General features: G+C 55.4%; 43 non-coding genes across 43 annotated transcripts; all 43 read right to left on the bottom strand.

Moving 5' to 3' along the window:
• Window positions 1–75: 75 nt before the first annotated feature.
• On the bottom strand, window positions 76–157 carry Trnal-aag. The gene has a single exon. It is a non-coding gene; the product is annotated as a tRNA-Leu (tRNA).
• Window positions 158–891: 734 nt separating this feature from the next.
• On the bottom strand, window positions 892–963 carry Trnae-cuc. The gene has a single exon. It is a non-coding gene; the product is annotated as a tRNA-Glu (tRNA).
• A 266-nt stretch (window positions 964–1229) lies between these two features.
• On the bottom strand, window positions 1230–1311 carry Trnal-cag. The gene has a single exon. It is a non-coding gene; the product is annotated as a tRNA-Leu (tRNA).
• Window positions 1312–1391: 80 nt separating this feature from the next.
• Window positions 1392–1473, bottom strand: Trnal-aag. The gene has a single exon. It is a non-coding gene; the product is annotated as a tRNA-Leu (tRNA).
• A 734-nt stretch (window positions 1474–2207) lies between these two features.
• Trnae-cuc lies at window positions 2208–2279 on the bottom strand. The gene has a single exon. It is a non-coding gene; the product is annotated as a tRNA-Glu (tRNA).
• Window positions 2280–2545: 266 nt separating this feature from the next.
• On the bottom strand, window positions 2546–2627 carry Trnal-cag. Its single transcript has one exon. It is a non-coding gene; the product is annotated as a tRNA-Leu (tRNA).
• Window positions 2628–2707: 80 nt separating this feature from the next.
• Window positions 2708–2789, bottom strand: Trnal-aag. The gene has a single exon. It is a non-coding gene; the product is annotated as a tRNA-Leu (tRNA).
• A 734-nt stretch (window positions 2790–3523) lies between these two features.
• Window positions 3524–3595, bottom strand: Trnae-cuc. The gene has a single exon. It is a non-coding gene; the product is annotated as a tRNA-Glu (tRNA).
• Window positions 3596–3861: 266 nt separating this feature from the next.
• On the bottom strand, window positions 3862–3943 carry Trnal-cag. Its single transcript has one exon. It is a non-coding gene; the product is annotated as a tRNA-Leu (tRNA).
• An 80-nt stretch (window positions 3944–4023) lies between these two features.
• Window positions 4024–4105, bottom strand: Trnal-aag. The gene has a single exon. It is a non-coding gene; the product is annotated as a tRNA-Leu (tRNA).
• A 734-nt stretch (window positions 4106–4839) lies between these two features.
• On the bottom strand, window positions 4840–4911 carry Trnae-cuc. Its single transcript has one exon. It is a non-coding gene; the product is annotated as a tRNA-Glu (tRNA).
• Window positions 4912–5177: 266 nt separating this feature from the next.
• Trnal-cag lies at window positions 5178–5259 on the bottom strand. Its single transcript has one exon. It is a non-coding gene; the product is annotated as a tRNA-Leu (tRNA).
• Window positions 5260–5339: 80 nt separating this feature from the next.
• Window positions 5340–5421, bottom strand: Trnal-aag. Its single transcript has one exon. It is a non-coding gene; the product is annotated as a tRNA-Leu (tRNA).
• Window positions 5422–6155: 734 nt separating this feature from the next.
• Window positions 6156–6227, bottom strand: Trnae-cuc. Its single transcript has one exon. It is a non-coding gene; the product is annotated as a tRNA-Glu (tRNA).
• Window positions 6228–6493: 266 nt separating this feature from the next.
• On the bottom strand, window positions 6494–6575 carry Trnal-cag. The gene has a single exon. It is a non-coding gene; the product is annotated as a tRNA-Leu (tRNA).
• An 80-nt stretch (window positions 6576–6655) lies between these two features.
• On the bottom strand, window positions 6656–6737 carry Trnal-aag. The gene has a single exon. It is a non-coding gene; the product is annotated as a tRNA-Leu (tRNA).
• A 734-nt stretch (window positions 6738–7471) lies between these two features.
• Window positions 7472–7543, bottom strand: Trnae-cuc. The gene has a single exon. It is a non-coding gene; the product is annotated as a tRNA-Glu (tRNA).
• Window positions 7544–7809: 266 nt separating this feature from the next.
• Trnal-cag lies at window positions 7810–7891 on the bottom strand. Its single transcript has one exon. It is a non-coding gene; the product is annotated as a tRNA-Leu (tRNA).
• An 80-nt stretch (window positions 7892–7971) lies between these two features.
• On the bottom strand, window positions 7972–8053 carry Trnal-aag. Its single transcript has one exon. It is a non-coding gene; the product is annotated as a tRNA-Leu (tRNA).
• Window positions 8054–8787: 734 nt separating this feature from the next.
• Window positions 8788–8859, bottom strand: Trnae-cuc. The gene has a single exon. It is a non-coding gene; the product is annotated as a tRNA-Glu (tRNA).
• A 266-nt stretch (window positions 8860–9125) lies between these two features.
• Window positions 9126–9207, bottom strand: Trnal-cag. Its single transcript has one exon. It is a non-coding gene; the product is annotated as a tRNA-Leu (tRNA).
• Window positions 9208–9287: 80 nt separating this feature from the next.
• Window positions 9288–9369, bottom strand: Trnal-aag. The gene has a single exon. It is a non-coding gene; the product is annotated as a tRNA-Leu (tRNA).
• A 734-nt stretch (window positions 9370–10103) lies between these two features.
• Window positions 10104–10175, bottom strand: Trnae-cuc. The gene has a single exon. It is a non-coding gene; the product is annotated as a tRNA-Glu (tRNA).
• A 266-nt stretch (window positions 10176–10441) lies between these two features.
• Window positions 10442–10523, bottom strand: Trnal-cag. Its single transcript has one exon. It is a non-coding gene; the product is annotated as a tRNA-Leu (tRNA).
• Window positions 10524–10603: 80 nt separating this feature from the next.
• Trnal-aag lies at window positions 10604–10685 on the bottom strand. The gene has a single exon. It is a non-coding gene; the product is annotated as a tRNA-Leu (tRNA).
• Window positions 10686–11419: 734 nt separating this feature from the next.
• Trnae-cuc lies at window positions 11420–11491 on the bottom strand. The gene has a single exon. It is a non-coding gene; the product is annotated as a tRNA-Glu (tRNA).
• A 266-nt stretch (window positions 11492–11757) lies between these two features.
• On the bottom strand, window positions 11758–11839 carry Trnal-cag. The gene has a single exon. It is a non-coding gene; the product is annotated as a tRNA-Leu (tRNA).
• An 80-nt stretch (window positions 11840–11919) lies between these two features.
• On the bottom strand, window positions 11920–12001 carry Trnal-aag. The gene has a single exon. It is a non-coding gene; the product is annotated as a tRNA-Leu (tRNA).
• Window positions 12002–12735: 734 nt separating this feature from the next.
• Window positions 12736–12807, bottom strand: Trnae-cuc. The gene has a single exon. It is a non-coding gene; the product is annotated as a tRNA-Glu (tRNA).
• A 266-nt stretch (window positions 12808–13073) lies between these two features.
• On the bottom strand, window positions 13074–13155 carry Trnal-cag. The gene has a single exon. It is a non-coding gene; the product is annotated as a tRNA-Leu (tRNA).
• An 80-nt stretch (window positions 13156–13235) lies between these two features.
• On the bottom strand, window positions 13236–13317 carry Trnal-aag. Its single transcript has one exon. It is a non-coding gene; the product is annotated as a tRNA-Leu (tRNA).
• Window positions 13318–14051: 734 nt separating this feature from the next.
• Trnae-cuc lies at window positions 14052–14123 on the bottom strand. The gene has a single exon. It is a non-coding gene; the product is annotated as a tRNA-Glu (tRNA).
• A 266-nt stretch (window positions 14124–14389) lies between these two features.
• Trnal-cag lies at window positions 14390–14471 on the bottom strand. Its single transcript has one exon. It is a non-coding gene; the product is annotated as a tRNA-Leu (tRNA).
• An 80-nt stretch (window positions 14472–14551) lies between these two features.
• On the bottom strand, window positions 14552–14633 carry Trnal-aag. Its single transcript has one exon. It is a non-coding gene; the product is annotated as a tRNA-Leu (tRNA).
• Window positions 14634–15367: 734 nt separating this feature from the next.
• Trnae-cuc lies at window positions 15368–15439 on the bottom strand. Its single transcript has one exon. It is a non-coding gene; the product is annotated as a tRNA-Glu (tRNA).
• Window positions 15440–15705: 266 nt separating this feature from the next.
• Window positions 15706–15787, bottom strand: Trnal-cag. Its single transcript has one exon. It is a non-coding gene; the product is annotated as a tRNA-Leu (tRNA).
• An 81-nt stretch (window positions 15788–15868) lies between these two features.
• Window positions 15869–15950, bottom strand: Trnal-aag. Its single transcript has one exon. It is a non-coding gene; the product is annotated as a tRNA-Leu (tRNA).
• Window positions 15951–17021: 1071 nt separating this feature from the next.
• On the bottom strand, window positions 17022–17103 carry Trnal-cag. The gene has a single exon. It is a non-coding gene; the product is annotated as a tRNA-Leu (tRNA).
• An 80-nt stretch (window positions 17104–17183) lies between these two features.
• Window positions 17184–17265, bottom strand: Trnal-aag. Its single transcript has one exon. It is a non-coding gene; the product is annotated as a tRNA-Leu (tRNA).
• Window positions 17266–18000: 735 nt separating this feature from the next.
• Trnae-cuc lies at window positions 18001–18072 on the bottom strand. The gene has a single exon. It is a non-coding gene; the product is annotated as a tRNA-Glu (tRNA).
• Window positions 18073–18497: 425 nt separating this feature from the next.
• On the bottom strand, window positions 18498–18579 carry Trnal-aag. The gene has a single exon. It is a non-coding gene; the product is annotated as a tRNA-Leu (tRNA).
• Window positions 18580–19663: 1084 nt separating this feature from the next.
• Trnal-cag lies at window positions 19664–19746 on the bottom strand. The gene has a single exon. It is a non-coding gene; the product is annotated as a tRNA-Leu (tRNA).
• Window positions 19747–19826: 80 nt separating this feature from the next.
• Trnal-aag lies at window positions 19827–19908 on the bottom strand. Its single transcript has one exon. It is a non-coding gene; the product is annotated as a tRNA-Leu (tRNA).
• Window positions 19909–20855: the final 947 nt, after the last annotated feature.

Genomic DNA, 20855 nt, shown 5'->3' with positions numbered 1-20855 from the left:
GACGCGGCGGTCACAGGAGCTGCGTTGTACCCCACGAGAACACACCGCAATGGCACAAAAACGAGAAGTAAAAATTGGCAGCGGTGGGATTCGAACCCACGCCTCCGAAGAGACTGGTGCCTTAAACCAGCGCCTTAGACCGCTCGGCCACGCTACCTACACCTGTGTTCCTGGCGTTTGTAGAATGCAGTGCACGACACAGCTTCCTGATCTGCTGCGACTGGTTGCTCGAACATCGCACCTCGAACGACTGCCCTTTTCGAATAGAGATTAACTACACAGGCAGCTGCCAGCGCCCTGGTGCGGCGGCATCGCGTGTTTATAAGGAATCGGTAGTGCCACCTGCAGCCTGAGGAACATGAGCACAAAATCAGGAGGGCACCGTGATTTCAATCACTGGGTCACTATCGTCATTGCAGCGACAGCAAGGCAGAACTTTAAAAAGTGCCGTGACCCGGATTCGAGCCTGGGTTGTTGCGGCCACAACGCAATGTCCTGACCACTAGACGATCACGGCCACGGAGCCACCGCGGAATTCAACTCTCGCGACTGCAAGTGGCTGTGCACAGCAAAGCTCGGCCGACTGTGTCTCGCAACAGCTGTGTCAGACGCGGTCTCCATTATATGTATACTGGCAAACGAACGTGCCCGCGCTGATGGACACTGAGCAGAGTGGTTAGCTGCATTCAACCCCCGTGGCAATGTCTTGCAGTCCTCCAAGTCTGTTGACCGCAGGTATGTGCCCGGATAAGAGGTGGACAGATGTCGCATCTCTCTCGCCGTCACTTGTGGCCGCGAATCATATTTTACGTAGTTTTCTGCAAGCGTCAGCGGAGCGTCAGTCGAGCTAAGTCGGGACAAGTCGCATAAGAGGAGCAATAAAATGTGCATTTCCGGTACCGGGAATCGAACCCAGGCCTCCTGGGCGAGAGCCAGGTATCCCAGCCACTAGACGACACCGGATAACGACACAAGCACTCCTCCAACAAACACGGCGAGCGCCCACCCGCTACTTGACGACAACTGCAAAAATTAACGTTTCCACTTCGTAGAACGGCATGCTCGGGACGCATCTCGTGGAGACGAACGCCAGCAATCATGAGACCAAACTGCGCCGGTGAATCCTGTTGTTACACCACGCACCACTGTGCTACGACAGTTTAAGAAACCGACGCTGCGCTTTTTCCTTCGCGGGAAATCAGTGCTCCTGTTTTCGAGACAGAAAACGTTGGCAGCGGTGGGATTCGAACCCACGCCTCCGAAGAGACTGGTGCCTGAAACCAGCGCCTTAGACCGCTCGGCCACGCTACCTACGCGACGCGGCGGTCACAGGAGCTGCGTTGTACCCCACGAGAACACACCGCAATGGCACAAAAACGAGAAGTAAAAATTGGCAGCGGTGGGATTCGAACCCACGCCTCCGAAGAGACTGGTGCCTTAAACCAGCGCCTTAGACCGCTCGGCCACGCTACCTACACCAGTGTTCCTGGCATTTGTAGAATGCAGTGCACGACACAGCTTCCTGATCTGCTGCGACTGGTTGCTCGAACATCGCACCTCGAACGACTGCCCTTTTCGAATAGAGATTAACTACACAGGCAGCTGCCAGCGCCCTGGTGCGGCGGCATCGCGTGTTTATAAGGAATCGGTAGTGCCACCTGCAGCCTGAGGAACATGAGCACAAAATCAGGAGGGCACCGTGATTTCAATCACTGGGTCACTATCGTCATTGCAGCGACAGCAAGGCAGAACTTTAAAAAGTGCCGTGACCCGGATTCGAGCCTGGGTTGTTGCGGCCACAACGCAATGTCCTGACCACTAGACGATCACGGCCACGGAGCCACCGCGGAATTCAACTCTCGCGACTGCAAGTGGCTGTGCACAGCAAAGCTCGGCCGACTGTGTCTCGCAACAGCTGTGTCAGACGCGGTCTCCATTATATGTATACTGGCAAACGAACGTGCCCGCGCTGATGGACACTGAGCAGAGTGGTTAGCTGCATTCAACCCCCGTGGCAATGTCTTGCAGTCCTCCAAGTCTGTTGACCGCAGGTATGTGCCCGGATAAGAGGTGGACAGATGTCGCATCTCTCTCGCCGTCACTTGTGGCCGCGAATCATATTTTACGTAGTTTTCTGCAAGCGTCAGCGGAGCGTCAGTCGAGCTAAGTCGGGACAAGTCGCATAAGAGGAGCAATAAAATGTGCATTTCCGGTACCGGGAATCGAACCCAGGCCTCCTGGGCGAGAGCCAGGTATCCCAGCCACTAGACGACACCGGATAACGACACAAGCACTCCTCCAACAAACACGGCGAGCGCCCACCCGCTACTTGACGACAACTGCAAAAATTAACGTTTCCACTTCGTAGAACGGCATGCTCGGGACGCATCTCGTGGAGACGAACGCCAGCAATCATGAGACCAAACTGCGCCGGTGAATCCTGTTGTTACACCACGCACCACTGTGCTACGACAGTTTAAGAAACCGACGCTGCGCTTTTTCCTTCGCGGGAAATCAGTGCTCCTGTTTTCGAGACAGAAAACGTTGGCAGCGGTGGGATTCGAACCCACGCCTCCGAAGAGACTGGTGCCTGAAACCAGCGCCTTAGACCGCTCGGCCACGCTACCTACGCGACGCGGCGGTCACAGGAGCTGCGTTGTACCCCACGAGAACACACCGCAATGGCACAAAAACGAGAAGTAAAAATTGGCAGCGGTGGGATTCGAACCCACGCCTCCGAAGAGACTGGTGCCTTAAACCAGCGCCTTAGACCGCTCGGCCACGCTACCTACACCAGTGTTCCTGGCGTTTGTAGAATGCAGTGCACGACACAGCTTCCTGATCTGCTGCGACTGGTTGCTCGAACATCGCACCTCGAACGACTGCCCTTTTCGAATAGAGATTAACTACACAGGCAGCTGCCAGCGCCCTGGTGCGGCGGCATCGCGTGTTTATAAGGAATCGGTAGTGCCACCTGCAGCCTGAGGAACATGAGCACAAAATCAGGAGGGCACCGTGATTTCAATCACTGGGTCACTATCGTCATTGCAGCGACAGCAAGGCAGAACTTTAAAAAGTGCCGTGACCCGGATTCGAGCCTGGGTTGTTGCGGCCACAACGCAATGTCCTGACCACTAGACGATCACGGCCACGGAGCCACCGCGGAATTCAACTCTCGCGACTGCAAGTGGCTGTGCACAGCAAAGCTCGGCCGACTGTGTCTCGCAACAGCTGTGTCAGACGCGGTCTCCATTATATGTATACTGGCAAACGAACGTGCCCGCGCTGATGGACACTGAGCAGAGTGGTTAGCTGCATTCAACCCCCGTGGCAATGTCTTGCAGTCCTCCAAGTCTGTTGACCGCAGGTATGTGCCCGGATAAGAGGTGGACAGATGTCGCATCTCTCTCGCCGTCACTTGTGGCCGCGAATCATATTTTACGTAGTTTTCTGCAAGCGTCAGCGGAGCGTCAGTCGAGCTAAGTCGGGACAAGTCGCATAAGAGGAGCAATAAAATGTGCATTTCCGGTACCGGGAATCGAACCCAGGCCTCCTGGGCGAGAGCCAGGTATCCCAGCCACTAGACGACACCGGATAACGACACAAGCACTCCTCCAACAAACACGGCGAGCGCCCACCCGCTACTTGACGACAACTGCAAAAATTAACGTTTCCACTTCGTAGAACGGCATGCTCGGGACGCATCTCGTGGAGACGAACGCCAGCAATCATGAGACCAAACTGCGCCGGTGAATCCTGTTGTTACACCACGCACCACTGTGCTACGACAGTTTAAGAAACCGACGCTGCGCTTTTTCCTTCGCGGGAAATCAGTGCTCCTGTTTTCGAGACAGAAAACGTTGGCAGCGGTGGGATTCGAACCCACGCCTCCGAAGAGACTGGTGCCTGAAACCAGCGCCTTAGACCGCTCGGCCACGCTACCTACGCGACGCGGCGGTCACAGGAGCTGCGTTGTACCCCACGAGAACACACCGCAATGGCACAAAAACGAGAAGTAAAAATTGGCAGCGGTGGGATTCGAACCCACGCCTCCGAAGAGACTGGTGCCTTAAACCAGCGCCTTAGACCGCTCGGCCACGCTACCTACACCAGTGTTCCTGGCGTTTGTAGAATGCAGTGCACGACACAGCTTCCTGATCTGCTGCGACTGGTTGCTCGAACATCGCACCTCGAACGACTGCCCTTTTCGAATAGAGATTAACTACACAGGCAGCTGCCAGCGCCCTGGTGCGGCGGCATCGCGTGTTTATAAGGAATCGGTAGTGCCACCTGCAGCCTGAGGAACATGAGCACAAAATCAGGAGGGCACCGTGATTTCAATCACTGGGTCACTATCGTCATTGCAGCGACAGCAAGGCAGAACTTTAAAAAGTGCCGTGACCCGGATTCGAGCCTGGGTTGTTGCGGCCACAACGCAATGTCCTGACCACTAGACGATCACGGCCACGGAGCCACCGCGGAATTCAACTCTCGCGACTGCAAGTGGCTGTGCACAGCAAAGCTCGGCCGACTGTGTCTCGCAACAGCTGTGTCAGACGCGGTCTCCATTATATGTATACTGGCAAACGAACGTGCCCGCGCTGATGGACACTGAGCAGAGTGGTTAGCTGCATTCAACCCCCGTGGCAATGTCTTGCAGTCCTCCAAGTCTGTTGACCGCAGGTATGTGCCCGGATAAGAGGTGGACAGATGTCGCATCTCTCTCGCCGTCACTTGTGGCCGCGAATCATATTTTACGTAGTTTTCTGCAAGCGTCAGCGGAGCGTCAGTCGAGCTAAGTCGGGACAAGTCGCATAAGAGGAGCAATAAAATGTGCATTTCCGGTACCGGGAATCGAACCCAGGCCTCCTGGGCGAGAGCCAGGTATCCCAGCCACTAGACGACACCGGATAACGACACAAGCACTCCTCCAACAAACACGGCGAGCGCCCACCCGCTACTTGACGACAACTGCAAAAATTAACGTTTCCACTTCGTAGAACGGCATGCTCGGGACGCATCTCGTGGAGACGAACGCCAGCAATCATGAGACCAAACTGCGCCGGTGAATCCTGTTGTTACACCACGCACCACTGTGCTACGACAGTTTAAGAAACCGACGCTGCGCTTTTTCCTTCGCGGGAAATCAGTGCTCCTGTTTTCGAGACAGAAAACGTTGGCAGCGGTGGGATTCGAACCCACGCCTCCGAAGAGACTGGTGCCTGAAACCAGCGCCTTAGACCGCTCGGCCACGCTACCTACGCGACGCGGCGGTCACAGGAGCTGCGTTGTACCCCACGAGAACACACCGCAATGGCACAAAAACGAGAAGTAAAAATTGGCAGCGGTGGGATTCGAACCCACGCCTCCGAAGAGACTGGTGCCTTAAACCAGCGCCTTAGACCGCTCGGCCACGCTACCTACACCAGTGTTCCTGGCATTTGTAGAATGCAGTGCACGACACAGCTTCCTGATCTGCTGCGACTGGTTGCTCGAACATCGCACCTCGAACGACTGCCCTTTTCGAATAGAGATTAACTACACAGGCAGCTGCCAGCGCCCTGGTGCGGCGGCATCGCGTGTTTATAAGGAATCGGTAGTGCCACCTGCAGCCTGAGGAACATGAGCACAAAATCAGGAGGGCACCGTGATTTCAATCACTGGGTCACTATCGTCATTGCAGCGACAGCAAGGCAGAACTTTAAAAAGTGCCGTGACCCGGATTCGAGCCTGGGTTGTTGCGGCCACAACGCAATGTCCTGACCACTAGACGATCACGGCCACGGAGCCACCGCGGAATTCAACTCTCGCGACTGCAAGTGGCTGTGCACAGCAAAGCTCGGCCGACTGTGTCTCGCAACAGCTGTGTCAGACGCGGTCTCCATTATATGTATACTGGCAAACGAACGTGCCCGCGCTGATGGACACTGAGCAGAGTGGTTAGCTGCATTCAACCCCCGTGGCAATGTCTTGCAGTCCTCCAAGTCTGTTGACCGCAGGTATGTGCCCGGATAAGAGGTGGACAGATGTCGCATCTCTCTCGCCGTCACTTGTGGCCGCGAATCATATTTTACGTAGTTTTCTGCAAGCGTCAGCGGAGCGTCAGTCGAGCTAAGTCGGGACAAGTCGCATAAGAGGAGCAATAAAATGTGCATTTCCGGTACCGGGAATCGAACCCAGGCCTCCTGGGCGAGAGCCAGGTATCCCAGCCACTAGACGACACCGGATAACGACACAAGCACTCCTCCAACAAACACGGCGAGCGCCCACCCGCTACTTGACGACAACTGCAAAAATTAACGTTTCCACTTCGTAGAACGGCATGCTCGGGACGCATCTCGTGGAGACGAACGCCAGCAATCATGAGACCAAACTGCGCCGGTGAATCCTGTTGTTACACCACGCACCACTGTGCTACGACAGTTTAAGAAACCGACGCTGCGCTTTTTCCTTCGCGGGAAATCAGTGCTCCTGTTTTCGAGACAGAAAACGTTGGCAGCGGTGGGATTCGAACCCACGCCTCCGAAGAGACTGGTGCCTGAAACCAGCGCCTTAGACCGCTCGGCCACGCTACCTACGCGACGCGGCGGTCACAGGAGCTGCGTTGTACCCCACGAGAACACACCGCAATGGCACAAAAACGAGAAGTAAAAATTGGCAGCGGTGGGATTCGAACCCACGCCTCCGAAGAGACTGGTGCCTTAAACCAGCGCCTTAGACCGCTCGGCCACGCTACCTACACCAGTGTTCCTGGCATTTGTAGAATGCAGTGCACGACACAGCTTCCTGATCTGCTGCGACTGGTTGCTCGAACATCGCACCTCGAACGACTGCCCTTTTCGAATAGAGATTAACTACACAGGCAGCTGCCAGCGCCCTGGTGCGGCGGCATCGCGTGTTTATAAGGAATCGGTAGTGCCACCTGCAGCCTGAGGAACATGAGCACAAAATCAGGAGGGCACCGTGATTTCAATCACTGGGTCACTATCGTCATTGCAGCGACAGCAAGGCAGAACTTTAAAAAGTGCCGTGACCCGGATTCGAGCCTGGGTTGTTGCGGCCACAACGCAATGTCCTGACCACTAGACGATCACGGCCACGGAGCCACCGCGGAATTCAACTCTCGCGACTGCAAGTGGCTGTGCACAGCAAAGCTCGGCCGACTGTGTCTCGCAACAGCTGTGTCAGACGCGGTCTCCATTATATGTATACTGGCAAACGAACGTGCCCGCGCTGATGGACACTGAGCAGAGTGGTTAGCTGCATTCAACCCCCGTGGCAATGTCTTGCAGTCCTCCAAGTCTGTTGACCGCAGGTATGTGCCCGGATAAGAGGTGGACAGATGTCGCATCTCTCTCGCCGTCACTTGTGGCCGCGAATCATATTTTACGTAGTTTTCTGCAAGCGTCAGCGGAGCGTCAGTCGAGCTAAGTCGGGACAAGTCGCATAAGAGGAGCAATAAAATGTGCATTTCCGGTACCGGGAATCGAACCCAGGCCTCCTGGGCGAGAGCCAGGTATCCCAGCCACTAGACGACACCGGATAACGACACAAGCACTCCTCCAACAAACACGGCGAGCGCCCACCCGCTACTTGACGACAACTGCAAAAATTAACGTTTCCACTTCGTAGAACGGCATGCTCGGGACGCATCTCGTGGAGACGAACGCCAGCAATCATGAGACCAAACTGCGCCGGTGAATCCTGTTGTTACACCACGCACCACTGTGCTACGACAGTTTAAGAAACCGACGCTGCGCTTTTTCCTTCGCGGGAAATCAGTGCTCCTGTTTTCGAGACAGAAAACGTTGGCAGCGGTGGGATTCGAACCCACGCCTCCGAAGAGACTGGTGCCTGAAACCAGCGCCTTAGACCGCTCGGCCACGCTACCTACGCGACGCGGCGGTCACAGGAGCTGCGTTGTACCCCACGAGAACACACCGCAATGGCACAAAAACGAGAAGTAAAAATTGGCAGCGGTGGGATTCGAACCCACGCCTCCGAAGAGACTGGTGCCTTAAACCAGCGCCTTAGACCGCTCGGCCACGCTACCTACACCAGTGTTCCTGGCATTTGTAGAATGCAGTGCACGACACAGCTTCCTGATCTGCTGCGACTGGTTGCTCGAACATCGCACCTCGAACGACTGCCCTTTTCGAATAGAGATTAACTACACAGGCAGCTGCCAGCGCCCTGGTGCGGCGGCATCGCGTGTTTATAAGGAATCGGTAGTGCCACCTGCAGCCTGAGGAACATGAGCACAAAATCAGGAGGGCACCGTGATTTCAATCACTGGGTCACTATCGTCATTGCAGCGACAGCAAGGCAGAACTTTAAAAAGTGCCGTGACCCGGATTCGAGCCTGGGTTGTTGCGGCCACAACGCAATGTCCTGACCACTAGACGATCACGGCCACGGAGCCACCGCGGAATTCAACTCTCGCGACTGCAAGTGGCTGTGCACAGCAAAGCTCGGCCGACTGTGTCTCGCAACAGCTGTGTCAGACGCGGTCTCCATTATATGTATACTGGCAAACGAACGTGCCCGCGCTGATGGACACTGAGCAGAGTGGTTAGCTGCATTCAACCCCCGTGGCAATGTCTTGCAGTCCTCCAAGTCTGTTGACCGCAGGTATGTGCCCGGATAAGAGGTGGACAGATGTCGCATCTCTCTCGCCGTCACTTGTGGCCGCGAATCATATTTTACGTAGTTTTCTGCAAGCGTCAGCGGAGCGTCAGTCGAGCTAAGTCGGGACAAGTCGCATAAGAGGAGCAATAAAATGTGCATTTCCGGTACCGGGAATCGAACCCAGGCCTCCTGGGCGAGAGCCAGGTATCCCAGCCACTAGACGACACCGGATAACGACACAAGCACTCCTCCAACAAACACGGCGAGCGCCCACCCGCTACTTGACGACAACTGCAAAAATTAACGTTTCCACTTCGTAGAACGGCATGCTCGGGACGCATCTCGTGGAGACGAACGCCAGCAATCATGAGACCAAACTGCGCCGGTGAATCCTGTTGTTACACCACGCACCACTGTGCTACGACAGTTTAAGAAACCGACGCTGCGCTTTTTCCTTCGCGGGAAATCAGTGCTCCTGTTTTCGAGACAGAAAACGTTGGCAGCGGTGGGATTCGAACCCACGCCTCCGAAGAGACTGGTGCCTGAAACCAGCGCCTTAGACCGCTCGGCCACGCTACCTACGCGACGCGGCGGTCACAGGAGCTGCGTTGTACCCCACGAGAACACACCGCAATGGCACAAAAACGAGAAGTAAAAATTGGCAGCGGTGGGATTCGAACCCACGCCTCCGAAGAGACTGGTGCCTTAAACCAGCGCCTTAGACCGCTCGGCCACGCTACCTACACCAGTGTTCCTGGCATTTGTAGAATGCAGTGCACGACACAGCTTCCTGATCTGCTGCGACTGGTTGCTCGAACATCGCACCTCGAACGACTGCCCTTTTCGAATAGAGATTAACTACACAGGCAGCTGCCAGCGCCCTGGTGCGGCGGCATCGCGTGTTTATAAGGAATCGGTAGTGCCACCTGCAGCCTGAGGAACATGAGCACAAAATCAGGAGGGCACCGTGATTTCAATCACTGGGTCACTATCGTCATTGCAGCGACAGCAAGGCAGAACTTTAAAAAGTGCCGTGACCCGGATTCGAGCCTGGGTTGTTGCGGCCACAACGCAATGTCCTGACCACTAGACGATCACGGCCACGGAGCCACCGCGGAATTCAACTCTCGCGACTGCAAGTGGCTGTGCACAGCAAAGCTCGGCCGACTGTGTCTCGCAACAGCTGTGTCAGACGCGGTCTCCATTATATGTATACTGGCAAACGAACGTGCCCGCGCTGATGGACACTGAGCAGAGTGGTTAGCTGCATTCAACCCCCGTGGCAATGTCTTGCAGTCCTCCAAGTCTGTTGACCGCAGGTATGTGCCCGGATAAGAGGTGGACAGATGTCGCATCTCTCTCGCCGTCACTTGTGGCCGCGAATCATATTTTACGTAGTTTTCTGCAAGCGTCAGCGGAGCGTCAGTCGAGCTAAGTCGGGACAAGTCGCATAAGAGGAGCAATAAAATGTGCATTTCCGGTACCGGGAATCGAACCCAGGCCTCCTGGGCGAGAGCCAGGTATCCCAGCCACTAGACGACACCGGATAACGACACAAGCACTCCTCCAACAAACACGGCGAGCGCCCACCCGCTACTTGACGACAACTGCAAAAATTAACGTTTCCACTTCGTAGAACGGCATGCTCGGGACGCATCTCGTGGAGACGAACGCCAGCAATCATGAGACCAAACTGCGCCGGTGAATCCTGTTGTTACACCACGCACCACTGTGCTACGACAGTTTAAGAAACCGACGCTGCGCTTTTTCCTTCGCGGGAAATCAGTGCTCCTGTTTTCGAGACAGAAAACGTTGGCAGCGGTGGGATTCGAACCCACGCCTCCGAAGAGACTGGTGCCTGAAACCAGCGCCTTAGACCGCTCGGCCACGCTACCTACGCGACGCGGCGGTCACAGGAGCTGCGTTGTACCCCACGAGAACACACCGCAATGGCACAAAAACGAGAAGTAAAAATTGGCAGCGGTGGGATTCGAACCCACGCCTCCGAAGAGACTGGTGCCTTAAACCAGCGCCTTAGACCGCTCGGCCACGCTACCTACACCAGTGTTCCTGGCATTTGTAGAATGCAGTGCACGACACAGCTTCCTGATCTGCTGCGACTGGTTGCTCGAACATCGCACCTCGAACGACTGCCCTTTTCGAATAGAGATTAACTACACAGGCAGCTGCCAGCGCCCTGGTGCGGCGGCATCGCGTGTTTATAAGGAATCGGTAGTGCCACCTGCAGCCTGAGGAACATGAGCACAAAATCAGGAGGGCACCGTGATTTCAATCACTGGGTCACTATCGTCATTGCAGCGACAGCAAGGCAGAACTTTAAAAAGTGCCGTGACCCGGATTCGAGCCTGGGTTGTTGCGGCCACAACGCAATGTCCTGACCACTAGACGATCACGGCCACGGAGCCACCGCGGAATTCAACTCTCGCGACTGCAAGTGGCTGTGCACAGCAAAGCTCGGCCGACTGTGTCTCGCAACAGCTGTGTCAGACGCGGTCTCCATTATATGTATACTGGCAAACGAACGTGCCCGCGCTGATGGACACTGAGCAGAGTGGTTAGCTGCATTCAACCCCCGTGGCAATGTCTTGCAGTCCTCCAAGTCTGTTGACCGCAGGTATGTGCCCGGATAAGAGGTGGACAGATGTCGCATCTCTCTCGCCGTCACTTGTGGCCGCGAATCATATTTTACGTAGTTTTCTGCAAGCGTCAGCGGAGCGTCAGTCGAGCTAAGTCGGGACAAGTCGCATAAGAGGAGCAATAAAATGTGCATTTCCGGTACCGGGAATCGAACCCAGGCCTCCTGGGCGAGAGCCAGGTATCCCAGCCACTAGACGACACCGGATAACGACACAAGCACTCCTCCAACAAACACGGCGAGCGCCCACCCGCTACTTGACGACAACTGCAAAAATTAACGTTTCCACTTCGTAGAACGGCATGCTCGGGACGCATCTCGTGGAGACGAACGCCAGCAATCATGAGACCAAACTGCGCCGGTGAATCCTGTTGTTACACCACGCACCACTGTGCTACGACAGTTTAAGAAACCGACGCTGCGCTTTTTCCTTCGCGGGAAATCAGTGCTCCTGTTTTCGAGACAGAAAACGTTGGCAGCGGTGGGATTCGAACCCACGCCTCCGAAGAGACTGGTGCCTGAAACCAGCGCCTTAGACCGCTCGGCCACGCTACCTACGCGACGCGGCGGTCACAGGAGCTGCGTTGTACCCCACGAGAACACACCGCAATGGCACAAAAACGAGAAGTAAAAATTGGCAGCGGTGGGATTCGAACCCACGCCTCCGAAGAGACTGGTGCCTTAAACCAGCGCCTTAGACCGCTCGGCCACGCTACCTACACCAGTGTTCCTGGCATTTGTAGAATGCAGTGCACGACACAGCTTCCTGATCTGCTGCGACTGGTTGCTCGAACATCGCACCTCGAACGACTGCCCTTTTCGAATAGAGATTAACTACACAGGCAGCTGCCAGCGCCCTGGTGCGGCGGCATCGCGTGTTTATAAGGAATCGGTAGTGCCACCTGCAGCCTGAGGAACATGAGCACAAAATCAGGAGGGCACCGTGATTTCAATCACTGGGTCACTATCGTCATTGCAGCGACAGCAAGGCAGAACTTTAAAAAGTGCCGTGACCCGGATTCGAGCCTGGGTTGTTGCGGCCACAACGCAATGTCCTGACCACTAGACGATCACGGCCACGGAGCCACCGCGGAATTCAACTCTCGCGACTGCAAGTGGCTGTGCACAGCAAAGCTCGGCCGACTGTGTCTCGCAACAGCTGTGTCAGACGCGGTCTCCATTATATGTATACTGGCAAACGAACGTGCCCGCGCTGATGGACACTGAGCAGAGTGGTTAGCTGCATTCAACCCCCGTGGCAATGTCTTGCAGTCCTCCAAGTCTGTTGACCGCAGGTATGTGCCCGGATAAGAGGTGGACAGATGTCGCATCTCTCTCGCCGTCACTTGTGGCCGCGAATCATATTTTACGTAGTTTTCTGCAAGCGTCAGCGGAGCGTCAGTCGAGCTAAGTCGGGACAAGTCGCATAAGAGGAGCAATAAAATGTGCATTTCCGGTACCGGGAATCGAACCCAGGCCTCCTGGGCGAGAGCCAGGTATCCCAGCCACTAGACGACACCGGATAACGACACAAGCACTCCTCCAACAAACACGGCGAGCGCCCACCCGCTACTTGACGACAACTGCAAAAATTAACGTTTCCACTTCGTAGAACGGCATGCTCGGGACGCATCTCGTGGAGACGAACGCCAGCAATCATGAGACCAAACTGCGCCGGTGAATCCTGTTGTTACACCACGCACCACTGTGCTACGACAGTTTAAGAAACCGACGCTGCGCTTTTTCCTTCGCGGGAAATCAGTGCTCCTGTTTTCAAGACAGAAAACGTTGGCAGCGGTGGGATTCGAACCCACGCCTCCGAAGAGACTGGTGCCTGAAACCAGCGCCTTAGACCGCTCGGCCACGCTACCTACGCGACGCGGCGGTCACAGGAGCTGCGTTGTACCCCACGAGAACACACCGCAATGGCACAAAAACGAGAAGTAAAAATTGGCAGCGGTAGGATTCGAACCCACGCCTCCGAAGAGACTGGTGCCTTAAACCAGCGCCTTAGACCGCTCGGCCACGCTACCTACACCAGTGTTCCTGGCATTTGTAGAATGCAGTGCACGACACAGCTTCCTGATCTGCTGCGACTGGTTGCTCGAACATCGCACCTCGAACGACTGCCCTTTTCGAATAGAGATTAACTACACAGGCAGCTGCCAGCGCCCTGGTGCGGCGGCATCGCGTGTTTATAAGGAATCGGTAGTGCCACCTGCAGCCTGAGGAACATGAGCACAAAATCAGGAGGGCACCGTGATTTCAATCACTGGGTCACTATCGTCATTGCAGCGACAGCAAGGCAGAACTTTAAAAAGTGCCGTGACCCGGATTCGAGCCTGGGTTGTTGCGGCCACAACGCAATGTCCTGACCACTAGACGATCACGGCCACGGAGCCACCGCGGAATTCAACTCTCGCGACTGCAAGTGGCTGTGCACAGCAAAGCTCGGCCGACTGTGTCTCGCAACAGCTGTGTCAGACGCGGTCTCCATTATATGTATACTGGCAAACGAACGTGCCCGCGCTGATGGACACTGAGCAGAGTGGTTAGCTGCATTCAACCCCCGTGGCAATGTCTTGCAGTCCTCCAAGTCTGTTGACCGCAGGTATGTGCCCGGATAAGAGGTGGACAGATGTCGCATCTCTCTCGCCGTCACTTGTGGCCGCGAATCATATTTTACGTAGTTTTCTGCAAGCGTCAGCGGAGCGTCAGTCGAGCTAAGTCGGGACAAGTCGCATAAGAGGAGCAATAAAATGTGCATTTCCGGTACCGGGAATCGAACCCAGGCCTCCTGGGCGAGAGCCAGGTATCCCAGCCACTAGACGACACCGGATAACGACACAAGCACTCCTCCAACAAACACGGCGAGCGCCCACCCGCTACTTGACGACAACTGCAAAAATTAACGTTTCCACTTCGTAGAACGGCATGCTCGGGACGCATCTCGTGGAGACGAACGCCAGCAATCATGAGACCAAACTGCGCCGGTGAATCCTGTTGTTACACCACGCACCACTGTGCTACGACAGTTTAAGAAACCGACGCTGCGCTTTTTCCTTCGCGGGAAATCAGTGCTCCTGTTTTCGAGACAGAAAACGTTGGCAGCGGTGGGATTCGAACCCACGCCTCCGAAGAGACTGGTGCCTGAAACCAGCGCCTTAGACCGCTCGGCCACGCTACCTACGCGACGCGGCGGTCACAGGAGCTGCGTTGTACCCCACGAGAACACACCGCAATGGCACAAAAACGAGAAGTAAAAATTGGCAGCGGTGGGATTCGAACCCACGCCTCCGAAGAGACTGGTGCCTTAAACCAGCGCCTTAGACCGCTCGGCCACGCTACCTACACCAGTGTTCCTGGCATTTGTAGAATGCAGTGCACGACACAGCTTCCTGATCTGCTGCGACTGGTTGCTCGAACATCGCACCTCGAACGACTGCCCTTTTCGAATAGAGATTAACTACACAGGCAGCTGCCAGCGCCCTGGTGCGGCGGCATCGCGTGTTTATAAGGAATCGGTAGTGCCACCTGCAGCCTGAGGAACATGAGCACAAAATCAGGAGGGCACCGTGATTTCAATCACTGGGTCACTATCGTCATTGCAGCGACAGCAAGGCAGAACTTTAAAAAGTGCCGTGACCCGGATTCGAGCCTGGGTTGTTGCGGCCACAACGCAATGTCCTGACCACTAGACGATCACGGCCACGGAGCCACCGCGGAATTCAACTCTCGCGACTGCAAGTGGCTGTGCACAGCAAAGCTCGGCCGACTGTGTCTCGCAACAGCTGTGTCAGACGCGGTCTCCATTATATGTATACTGGCAAACGAACGTGCCCGCGCTGATGGACACTGAGCAGAGTGGTTAGCTGCATTCAACCCCCGTGGCAATGTCTTGCAGTCCTCCAAGTCTGTTGACCGCAGGTATGTGCCCGGATAAGAGGTGGACAGATGTCGCATCTCTCTCGCCGTCACTTGTGGCCGCGAATCATATTTTACGTAGTTTTCTGCAAGCGTCAGCGGAGCGTCAGTCGAGCTAAGTCGGGACAAGTCGCATAAGAGGAGCAATAAAATGTGCATTTCCGGTACCGGGAATCGAACCCAGGCCTCCTGGGCGAGAGCCAGGTATCCCAGCCACTAGACGACACCGGATAACGACACAAGCACTCCTCCAACAAACACGGCGAGCGCCCACCCGCTACTTGACGACAACTGCAAAAATTAACGTTTCCACTTCGTAGAACGGCATGCTCGGGACGCATCTCGTGGAGACGAACGCCAGCAATCATGAGACCAAACTGCGCCGGTGAATCCTGTTGTTACACCACGCACCACTGTGCTACGACAGTTTAAGAAACCGACGCTGCGCTTTTTCCTTCGCGGGAAATCAGTGCTCCTGTTTTCGAGACAGAAAACGTTGGCAGCGGTGGGATTCGAACCCACGCCTCCGAAGAGACTGGTGCCTGAAACCAGCGCCTTAGACCGCTCGGCCACGCTACCTACGCGACGCGGCGGTCACAGGAGCTGCGTTGTACCCCACGAGAACACACCGCAATGGCACAAAAAACGAGAAGTAAAAATTGGCAGCGGTGGGATTCGAACCCACGCCTCCGAAGAGACTGGTGCCTTAAACCAGCGCCTTAGACCGCTCGGCCACGCTACCTACACCAGTGTTCCTGGCATTTGTAGAATGCAGTGCACGACACAGCTTCCTGATCTGCTGCGACTGGTTGCTCGAACATCGCACCTCGAACGACTGCCCTTTTCGAATAGAGATTAACTACACAGGCAGCTGCCAGCGCCCTGGTGCGGCGGCATCGCGTGTTTATAAGGAATCGGTAGTGCCACCCTGCAGCCTGAGGAACATGAGCACAAAATCAGGAGGGCACCGTGATTTCAATCACTGGGTCACTATCGTCATTGCAGCGACAGCAAGGCAGAACTTTAAAAAGTGCCGTGACCCGGATTCGAGCCTGGGTTGTTGCGGCCACAACGCAATGTCCTGACCACTAGACGATCACGGCCACGGAGCCACCGCGGAATTCAACTCTCGCGACTGCAAGTGGCTGTGCACAGCAAAGCTCGGCCGACTGTGTCTCGCAACAGCTGTGTCAGACGCGGTCTCCATTATATGTATACTGGCAAACGAACGTGCCCGCGCTGATGGACACTGAGCAGAGTGGTTAGCTGCATTCAACCCCCGTGGCAATGTCTTGCAGTCCTCCAAGTCTGTTGACCGCAGGTATGTGCCCGGATAAGAGGTGGACAGATGTCGCATCTCTCTCGCCGTCACTTGTGGCCGCGAATCATATTTTACGTAGTTTTCTGCAAGCGTCAGCGGAGCGTCAGTCGAGCTAAGTCGGACAAGTCGCATAAGAGGAGCAATAAAATGTGCATTTCCGGTACCGGGAATCGAACCCAGGCCTCCTGGGCGAGAGCCAGTATCCCAGCCACTAGACGACACCGGATAACGACACAAGCACTCCTCCAACAAACACGGCGAGCGCCCACCCGCTACTTGACGACAACTGCAAAAATTAACGTTTCCACTTCGTAGAACGGCATGCTCGGGACGCATCTCGTGGAGACGAACGCCAGCAATCATGAGACCAAACTGCGCCGGTGAATCCTGTTGTTACACCACGCACCACTGTGCTACGACAGTTTAAGAAACCGACGCTGCGCTTTTTCCTTCGCGGGAAATCAGTGCTCCTGTTTTCGAGACAGAAAACGTTGGCAGCGGTGGGATTCGAACCCACGCCTCCGAAGAGACTGGTGCCTGAAACCAGCGCCTTAGACCGCTCGGCCACGCTACCTACGCGACGCGGCGGTCACAGGAGCTGCGTTGTACCCCACGAGAACACACCGCAATGGCACAAAAACGAGAAGTAAAAATTGGCAGCGGTGGGATTCGAACCCACGCCTCCGAAGAGACTGGTGCCTTAAACCAGCGCCTTAGACCGCTCGGCCACGCTACCTACACCAGTGTTCCTGGCATTTGTAGAATGCAGTGCACGACACAGCTTCCTGATCTGCTGCGACTGGTTGCTCGAACATCGCACCTCGAACGACTGCCCTTTTCGAATAGAGATTAACTACACAGGCAGCTGCCAGCGCCCTGGTGCGGCGGCATCGCGTGTTTATAAGGAATCGGTAGTGCCACCTGCAGCCTGAGGAACATGAGCACAAAATCAGGAGGGCACCGTGATTTCAATCACTGGGTCACTATCGTCATTGCAGCGACAGCAAGGCAGAACTTTAAAAAGTGCCGTGACCCGGATTCGAGCCTGGGTTGTTGCGGCCACAACGCAATGTCCTGACCACTAGACGATCACGGCCACGGAGCCACCGCGGAATTCAACTCTCGCGACTGCAAGTGGCTGTGCACAGCAAAGCTCGGCCGACTGTGTCTCGCAACAGCTGTGTCAGACGCGGTCTCCATTATATGTATACTGGCAAACGAACGTGCCCGCGCTGATGGACACTGAGCAGAGTGGTTAGCTGCATTCAACCCCCGTGGCAATGTCTTGCAGTCCTCCAAGTCTGTTGACCGCAGGTATGTGCCCGGATAAGAGGTGGACAGATGTCGCATCTCTCTCGCCGTCACTTGTGGCCGCGAATCATATTTTACGTAGTTTTCTGCAAGCGTCAGCGGAGCGTCCAGTCGAGCTAAGTCGGGACAAGTCGCATAAGAGGAGCAATAAAATGTGCATTTCCGGTACCGGGAATCGAACCCAGGCCTCCTGGGCGAGAGCCAGGTATCCCAGCCACTAGACGACACCGGATAACGACACAAGCACTCCTCCAACAAACACGGCGAGCGCCCACCCGCTACTTGACGACAACTGCAAAAATTAACGTTTCCACTTCGTAGAACGGCATGCTCGGACGCATCTCGTGGAGACGAACGCCAGCAATCATGAGACCAAACTGCGCCGGTGAATCCTGTTGTTACACCACGCACCACTGTGCTACGACAGTTTAAGAAACCGACGCTGCGCTTTTTCCTTCGCGGGAAATCAGTGCTCCTGTTTTCGAGACAGAAAACGTTGGCAGCGGTGGGATTCGAACCCACGCCTCCGAAGAGACTGTGCCTGAAACCAGCGCCTTAGACCGCTCGGCACGCTACCTACGCGACGCGGCGGTCACAGGAGCTGCGTTGTACCCCACGAGAACACACCGCAATGGCACAAAAACGAGAAGTAAAAATTGGCAGCGGTGGGATTCGAACCCACGCCTCCGAAGAGACTGGTGCCTTAAACCAGCGCCTTAGACCGCTCGGCCACGCTACCTACACCAGTGTTCCTGGCATTTGTAGAATGCAGTGCACGACACAGCTTCCTGATCTGCTGCGACTGGTTGCTCGAACATCGCACCTCGAACGACTGCCCTTTTCGAATAGAGATTAACTACACAGGCAGCTGCCAGCGCCCTGGTGCGGCGGCATCGCGTGTTTATAAGGAATCGGTAGTGCCACCTGCAGCCTGAGGAACATGAGCACAAAATCAGGAGGGCACCGTGATTTCAATCACTGGGTCACTATCGTCATTGCAGCGACAGCAAGGCAGAACTTTAAAAAGTGCCGTGACCCGGATTCGAGCCTGGGTTGTTGCGGCCACAACGCAATGTCCTGACCACTAGACGATCACGGCCACGGAGCCACCGCGGAATTCAACTCTCGCGACTGCAAGTGGCTGTGCACAGCAAAGCTCGGCCGACTGTGTCTCGCAACAGCTGTGTCAGACGCGGTCTCCATTATATGTATACTGGCAAACGAACGTGCCCGCGCTGATGGACACTGAGCAGAGTGGTTAGCTGCATTCAACCCCCGTGGCAATGTCTTGCAGTCCTCCAAGTCTGTTGACCGCAGGTATGTGCCCGGATAAGAGGTGGACAGATGTCGCATCTCTCTCGCCGTCACTTGTGGCCGCGAATCATATTTTACGTAGTTTTCTGCAAGCGTCAGCGGAGCGTCAGTCGAGCTAAGTCGGGACAAGTCGCATAAGAGGAGCAATAAAATGTGCATTTCCGGTGCATTTCCCGGTACCGGGAATCGAACCCAGGCCTCCTGGGCGAGAGCCAGGTATCCCAGCCACTAGACGACACCGGATAACGACACAAGCACTCCTCCAACAAACACGGCGAGCGCCCACCCGCTACTTGACGACAACTGCAAAAATTAACGTTTCCACTTCGTAGAACGGCATGCTCGGGACGCATCTCGTGGAGACGAACGCCAGCAATCATGAGACCAAACTGCGCCGGTGAATCCTGTTGTTACACCACGCACCACTGTGCTACGACAGTTTAAGAAACCGACGCTGCGCTTTTTCCTTCGCGGGAAATCAGTGCTCCTGTTTTCAAGACAGAAAACGTTGGCAGCGGTGGGATTCGAACCCACGCCTCCGAAGAGACTGGTGCCTGAAACCAGCGCCTTAGGACCGCTCGGCCACGCTACCTACGCGACGCGGCGGTCACAGGAGCTGCGTTGTACCCCACGAGAACACACCGCAATGGCACAAAAACGAGAAGTAAAAATTGGCAGCGGTAGGATTCGAACCCACGCCTCCGAAGAGACTGGTGCCTTAAACCAGCGCCTTAGACCGCTCGGCCACGCTACCTACACCAGTGTTCCTGGCATTTTGTAGAATGCAGTGCACGACACAGCTTCCTGATCTGCTGCGACTGGTTGCTCGAACATCGCACCTCGAACGACTGCCCTTTTCGAATAGAGATTAACTACACAGGCAGCTGCCAGCGCCCTGGTGCGGCGGCATCGCGTGTTTATAAGGAATCGGTAGTGCCACCTGCAGCCTGAGGAACATGAGCACAAAATCAGGAGGGCACCGTGATTTCAATCACTGGGTCACTATCGTCATTGCAGCGACAGCAAGGCAGAACTTTAAAAAGTGCCGTGACCCGGATTCGAGCCTGGGTTGTTGCGGCCACAACGCAATGTCCTGACCACTAGACGATCACGGCCACGGAGCCACCGCGGAATTCAACTCTCGCGACTGCAAGTGGCTGTGCACAGCAAAGCTCGGCCGACTGTGTCTCGCAACAGCTGTGTCAGACGCGGTCTCCATTATATGTATACTGGCAAACGAACGTGCCCGCGCTGATGGACACTGAGCAGAGTGGTTAGCTGCATTCAACCCCCGTGGGCAATGTCTTGCAGTCCTCCAAGTCTGTTGACCGCAGGTATGTGCCCGGATAAGAGGTGGACAGATGTCGCATCTCTCTCGCCGTCACTTGTGGCCGCGAATCATATTTTACGTAGTTTTCTGCAAGCGTCCAGCGGAGCGTCAGTCGAGCTAAGTCGGGACAAGTCGCATAAGAGGAGCAATTAAAAATGTGCATTTCCGGTACCGGGAATCGAACCCAGGCCTCCTGGGCCGAGAGCCAGGTATCCCAGCCACTAGACGACACCGGATAACGACACAAGCACTCCTCCAACAAACACGGCGAGCGCCCACCCGCTACTTGACGACAACTGCAAAAATTAACGTTTCCACTTCGTAGAACGGCATGCTCGGGACGCATCTCGTGGAGACGAACGCCAAGCAAT

The sequence above is a fragment of the Schistocerca piceifrons genome, unplaced genomic scaffold (assembly GCF_021461385.2).
Source record: "Schistocerca piceifrons isolate TAMUIC-IGC-003096 unplaced genomic scaffold, iqSchPice1.1 HiC_scaffold_123, whole genome shotgun sequence".
Lineage (NCBI taxonomy): Eukaryota > Metazoa > Arthropoda > Insecta > Orthoptera > Acrididae > Schistocerca > Schistocerca piceifrons.
Note: the sequence above shows the minus strand (reverse complement) of the source record. Positions and strands in the feature narration are given on the sequence as shown.